Source organism: Neophocaena asiaeorientalis, unplaced genomic scaffold (assembly GCF_003031525.2).
Source record: "Neophocaena asiaeorientalis asiaeorientalis breed wild unplaced genomic scaffold, Neophocaena_asiaeorientalis_V1.1 scaffold253, whole genome shotgun sequence".
In the NCBI taxonomy this organism is placed as follows: domain Eukaryota; kingdom Metazoa; phylum Chordata; class Mammalia; order Artiodactyla; family Phocoenidae; genus Neophocaena; species Neophocaena asiaeorientalis.
In genome coordinates this window covers 2147655-2154328 of record NW_020174553.1, presented here as the reverse complement: position 1 = coordinate 2154328, position 6674 = coordinate 2147655, and the positions used below count along the sequence as shown (strand labels likewise).

General features: G+C 38.3%; 1 protein-coding gene across 1 annotated transcript in view; it reads left to right on the top strand.

Annotated features, from left to right (window-relative positions):
* The first annotated feature begins 10 nt into the window (after positions 1 to 10).
* The window catches only part of LCA5 (lebercilin LCA5), a 63973-nt gene continuing 57309 nt past the window's right edge, over positions 11 to 6674 (top strand). Inside the window, exon 1 of the mRNA XM_024757412.1 lies at positions 11 to 30. The gene's annotated coding sequence lies outside the window, so the exon portion shown is untranslated. The remainder of the gene's footprint in view (positions 31 to 6674) is intronic.

The window sequence follows — 6674 nt, the reverse complement described above, 5'->3', positions numbered from 1 at the left end:
GGCCAGACGCCGAGGCCCCGCGGACAGAAGGTAAGGAGGCGGGCGCCGCGTCCGCGTTGAGGAGGGGCGGGAGCGGTTTGGAGGTGGGCTTTGGGGTGGGCGTGGGGATAGGGGGGACTTGAGGGTGCGAGGTGAGGCCGGGCTGTGCGGGACCCGCCAAGCAGGTGGGGGCGTGCGAGTGGAGTTGTTAAAGGATTAGGGATGGAGGAGGACTGGGGGACGCGGGGCGAAGCAAAGTCCTCGGAAAACAAATCTGGAGCCCGGCGGCTGGGAGGGGGTTGGGCGGAGGGGAGGTTGACCGAAAGGTGGGGGATTGGGAAGTTAGGATGAGAACGAGTTCGGGAGGGGTTGCTTTGGGAGATCAGGGAAAGAAGGAAGGGAGCGCCTTGCAGGAGGATCTAGAGAAGGGGTTCAGAGTTATTAGAAAGCCCTAGGGGCCTGCAGACACTGAAGATGGGAAAGGAGGGACGGGGCAAGGAGGGGAAGGAGGCTGTGAGGCTCTTTGTAGCCCTGGAATTAATAAATGATAGGAAGTTAAGACTGATGAGTGTGGAACGGCTCTTTGGTGCAGGCTGTGAAATTTTTACACATCCTTCAGAGATGGGATGAGAGGAGGGAAGAGTTGGCAAAAAAAACAGTGCCTTCTTGGCATCGGTGAATCGGAGTGGGTGCTCAGATACTTGGCGTTTTAAGTCGGCAGGACCACGGGGTAGTGTTTAACAGTAGTGAAAGAGCACGGGTCCAGTTCACCTGAGCTTAATCCCCTCTCACTGACTTCCACCTGAGCTTAACCCCCCCTCTCACTGACTTCCACCTGAGCTTAAACCCCTCTCATTGATTTTCACCTGAGTTTAAACTTCTCATTCACTTTGTAGCCTCAGACAAACCACAGCTATCAATTAGTAACAAATTGGGTATTAAGCAGGAGAGTCATGCTGTCTGATCTCTGTGTCAAGTTTCAATAAGTTTCTCTAACGGGGGCAACAAAAATGAAAGCAGGATATCAGTTAGGAGGCTGTTGTAGAAGTTCAAGTGAGAAAAGATGGTGGCTTGGACCAGGGCAGTTGCAGTGGGGATGGTAAGAAATCATCAAATGTGGAGTATATTTTGGAGATAAAACAGCCTGGTTTTACAGATGGTTTGGTTGTGGGATGTGAGAGTAAGAAGGAATCCGGGATGATCCTTAGATTTGTGAAATGGATAATTTAGTAGATGGAAATGCCATTTAATGTGATCAGAAAAATAGGAAAGAGTGGGTAGGAGTAGAAAGGGGATAGATCATGATTTTGTACTGGCATGTAAGGTTGAAATGATGTTTAGATACCTAGCTGGAGTTGTCACATAGGAAGGTGAATATATGAATCCGAAAGGCAGGGTAAATGAAGTCTAGGTGAGATCACCTAAGGAGAGAGTGTAGATAAAAGAAAAGAGGGCCAAATATGTGGTGCCTTGTGTACTCCAACCTTTAGAGGTCAGGAAGAGGAGGCAGACTGAACAAAGAAGACTGGGAAGAGACAGCCAATGAGGTAATGAGAAAACCAGGAAGGCAGGTGGCTATGGAAGTTAAGTAAGAAAAGAGAGTGTTGTAGGCAGGAGGGACTGGGCAGTCTCGTCCAATGCTGCTGGGGGGTCAGGGGTGAAGAGGACAGAAAATTGGTTCTTGGATTTCACCAGGTTGAATGTCACTGTCTCTTGACAAAAGCTATTTCAGTGGAATGGTCGGGATGAAAACCTGACTAGTGTGGATTCAGAAAAACGTTGTTGGAAAGGAAGTAGAGATGACATTCTAGATTATAAATTACTCTTCGAAAACTCTTACTGGAAAATTGGAGTGGAGAAATTGGGTTGTAGATGCAATAGGCCATGGAGTCAAGCAGCAGCTTTACTAGAACCTCTTTGTTGATTGGAATGATCCTGTAGAGAGGGCAGAATTGCAGGAGCACAGTCCTTGAGATGGAGAGGAGTGGGAAGGAAGACAGGTGAAAAGTTTAGCTCTAAAAAGGAGCAGAAATGCTGCTTCAGTTTTAGTAGGGGGAGCGCCACACTATGGAATAGATGCACATGGAGGTGGCTTTAAAGATGAGGTAGTTCTCATCGATGGTTGGTGTTGAAATATTGAATAGGTCCCTCAACCAAGAGTCAGAAAACTTGTAGTCCATTTCCAGTTTTACTAACTTAGGTCTGTGACCTTAGATAAATTGTGATCTTGGGTAAGTCACTTTGTTTTTCTGGGTCTTAGTTTCCTTAATCTATGCAAAGAAAGGAGTGATTTCCCAGGGTTCCTTCCAGTGCTAAATTGTTATGTAATCTTATTAAACTATAGTAGTTCATTTGTTTTTGTTTGTACTTCGTAAAAACATTATTAGTTATTATTCTAATAGTTGTCTTACCTCATCTTTATCCATTTCTTCCTTTCATATTTTGGTCTAATATTTCATGCATTTTCTTTAACTTGTTAACTTTTGTTTTCCTGTTTGCTTGTTTGAACAGTTTTTCTGGCAGCCACTGACAGCCAGGCAACGGTGTTCTTACAAGGACTAAGGACTAGTTTTATAAAGGAAAATTTTCACAAGTGTCTAAATTTCCATTTTCTAGGAAGGCTTAGATCTTTGGGTTGCTCTATTTTCTAAGGAATGCTTGTTTGTTGTCATGAAGGTTTGTAACATAGTATGGGATTAGAAATACCTACCTTATTTCAGCATAGATCCTAAGTAATCAGAAGTTTGGCAAAGGTAACGAAATGTTCTCTAGCATTCCTGGGACTATTCTTCTCCTTTTTTTTTAATTTAATTTTTTATTTTATATTGGAGTATAGTTGATTTACAATGTAGTGTTAGTTTCAGGTGTACAGCAAAGTGATTCAGTCATACATATATCCATTCTTTTTCGGGTTGTCTTCCCACATAGGTTATTACAGAATATTGAGTAGAGTTCCCTGTGCTGTATACTAGGTCCTTGTGGATTATCTGTTTTATATATGGTAGTGTGTATGTGTTAATCCCAAACTCCTAATTTATCCCTCGCCCACACAACGTTTCCCCTTTGGTAACCATAAGTTTATTTTCTATTTTCGAAGCCTATGAGTCTGTTTCTGTTTTGTAAATAAGTTCATTTGTATCATTTTTTTTTTAGATTCCACATATAAGTGATGTCGTATGATACTTGTCTTTCTCTGTCTGACTTATTTCACTTAGTATGATAATCTCTAGGTCCATCCATGTTGCTGCAAATGGCATTATTTCCTTCTTTTTATGGCTGAGGAATATTCCATTGTATATATGTACCACATCTTCTTCATCCATTCCTCTGCTGATGGACATTTAGGTTGCTTCCATGTCTTGGCTGTTATAAATAGTGCTGCAGTGAACATTGAGGTGCCTGTATCTTTTTGAATTATGGTCTTCTCCACATATATGTCCTGGGGGCTGTTCTTGAATTTATCAAAGTGTTCTCGTGTAATTAACATGTAATATTTTCAGGGAATGTATAAAGGATACATACATAATTTATTGTGACTGTTTTTTCTAATCGTCTCTCTTTGATGGAAGAGCCAGATGCTGCCCTAAAAGAACTCATAGTGTATTTTTGCTCATTTTAGTTTCCTCATTGTCTAAAATGGCGTCTGTATCATCAGTAATTTTTGTTGACTGAATAAGTGTACGAATTGAATAGTAGTTTCATGAACTTTGGAAAAGTGATTGCTTATATCAGGTTGTCTTGAAAGGTCGAGAATAATTGTTATAAATAATTAGCCTAAAGATGACTTATATTTGCTGTTAAAGATATAGATCTGACCATATGTATTTGTCTCTTCTACTTGGAGGCAACATTAAAATCATATTAAAGAAAAAAAGAGAATAAACGTATAACATTTTAAGAATGATAGAATATGCTCAGTAGACGAGAGATTACAACACATTTCTGAAACATGAAAGAAATGACGGGTGGAATAGATTAGAACAGAACTATGTCCCAAGATATTCAAGAGGGAACTGCAGCAAAGAAATATTCTGATATATCCAACAGAGTCTCAGAGTATCTTGGGATTTAAAAAGTCAGAAAAGAAAATTGAAAATGGGGAGGAAGAATAATTAAAAAACTATAAATGGAATAGTTGTGCCTCCTTTTCCACCCAAGCTCATGCACAGCGACCGTCAGTATAATACTCTCTGCCCTTCACCCCTCACTCTCTTTCCCATCAAAAAACATAGAAGTAATTTCTTCTGGAAATAAAAACAAAGATGACACTAAAGAAGAAGTAGAGCTGCCATGGTGGACATTTGTGTTTGGAGATAATCCCTCCTCATTGCTAACTTTTAGGGAGTCCCCAGCATAATGGCTGATTCTTTGCTGTTCATCCTAAAGCAACGCGTGCCTGTCAGGAGGCCCCGCTCACATGTACATGGTTTCCGTTCATTCTTTTTCTTCTTTCCTAAATATCAGTGGGTGACTAAAAATTATCTTCAAAGAAATAAAATCAGTGTATAAAAAAACCTAAGATGAACAAACTGAAAAACTGTAACTGTGTGGAACGAAGATAATTTCTGGATCAGAAGAGACCTTAAAACAAACAAAATGTCTATTTAGTGTTCTCGGGAAAGAGAATGTATTGCCTCATTAAAGCAAGAACAGAATAATTATTTTAAAAAATCAGAACAAGAAAGAGTTCTTGCAAATTAAGATGTTTGCACAAATTAAAAAAAAAATTCCTGGATGATTTAGAAGATAGATTGAGTAAATGTCTTTGAAAATAGTCCAAAAAGACAAAGAGAGCAAGTCTGTTATTTAACCAGTAGAAGTTTCAAAAAGAGTAAAGGAAGAGTCAGTTATCAAAAAAGAAACCTAAGAACATTTCTCGTGCTTAAAGACACAAGTTTCCAGATTAAAAGGAAGAGGGAAAGAAAAGGGCAACACAATGAAAGCAGAACCACACCTACGTACATCATTGTGACATTTCAGTATAGCAAGAGGGAAAATCCTAAAAGTTCCTAGGGAGTTAAAAAAAAAAAAAGATTACCTATAAAGAATGAGAATCAGATGAACATAACTAGAATGTGAACTCCATAAGGGCAGGGATCTTTCGTTGTTGTTTTTTCATTACTGTTGCATAGTGAGAACTCGAGAAAAGTATATGTTGAGTAAAAGAATGACTGTCACATCTCATAAGCAGCTTTGAGGGTTTAGAAGACACTGGAGCAGTGTCTCCAAAGTTCTGAGAGAGTCACTTAGAATTTGGAACCTATGAAAACTATCAAGTATGAGGCAAAATAAAGACATTCTCAGGCATGCAAAGACTCAGAACTTTTACCTCGGATAACCCTTTCTGAAGAAGCTACTTGAGGATATGGAGCAGTAAAATACAATGAAAACTAATAAAGACGATGACATGGGCCACTAGAAATGGTAGATTAACTCAGAAATACAGTAAAAGTTATTCCAGAATGACAGTGGTGCAGCAGGTAGAAAGTCATTGGTTTACATTAGAATAGGAAATTACTGGTCTCCAAGAAAAATGTCTTTTAGGAGGAAGAATAATGGATTTCAGGCTATAGATAGAATGACCAAGAAACTGATAGATATCAGTGATGTGATAAGAAGGATGCTTTTTCCTCTCAAGAAAAAAGGACAATTAGGAATTCTAGAGAAAAACCTCTGCGTAACCAACATGTAGTTGCATGTTGCAGCCATTTAAAATGAGGTGTGAGTTAAATCCTCATCTTTCATAGTCTAAAATTGCTAATTCAAGAAATAGTATAAGCACAGTACTATATATAAAATAGATAACCAACAAGGACCTACTGTACAGCACAGGGAACTATACTCAATTTTTGTAATAACCTATAAGGGAAAAAAATATGAAAAGGAATATATATATATATAGATACACATAAGTGAATCACTGTGCTGTACATCTGAAACTAACACAATATTATAAATCAACTATACTTCAATAAAAAAAATAGTATAAGCAAAAAGTATAAGCCATTAAAATAGTTGTCCCAGGAAACAGGATTTGGATAATGGGGCAATGGATATTTCCTTCTTTTTTTTTTTTTAAACATGTATATGTTTGGGGCAGGGGTTGGGGAGAGAGCTAGTGTTGGTGTATATGAGATGAATGGCAGGTAATGTTTTTGTGGATTCTTACTCTTCGCAAGAAAAAGTTAGGTGGGACCCCTGACTTACATGGGATAGGTCATAGGGAGCTACTGCTGCTATGTGCATATAAACAGAAATAATCTTCGTCCATATCATATAATCAACTTTTAATTATACTGTTAAAACTGAAAGTCTTTAACAAAGAGTATTAATCGGAATTTACTGAGTATCTTGTATGTTTGAATTGTAATGTACAATTATTGATATTTACCAAGTGCTTATTGTGTGATAGTTATTGAATTATCCCATTTAATTGTCACAACAATTCTTTAAGGAAGTTACCATTATTATTTCCACTTTACAGGTGAGAAAATTGAGATTTAGATTTAGATTGAGAAGTTAGGTGGCTTCTCCAGGTTTGCACAGCTAATAAGTGATAGAGCCACTTAATTGCTTTAATCCATCATCCTTTTTTCCTAGACAGTTTTTTAAATGTGTAAATATTTTCTGTCATGATTGCAAAGTGAAAGATTCAGACTGATTTATATATTTTTTTTTTTTTTTTTTTTTTTTTT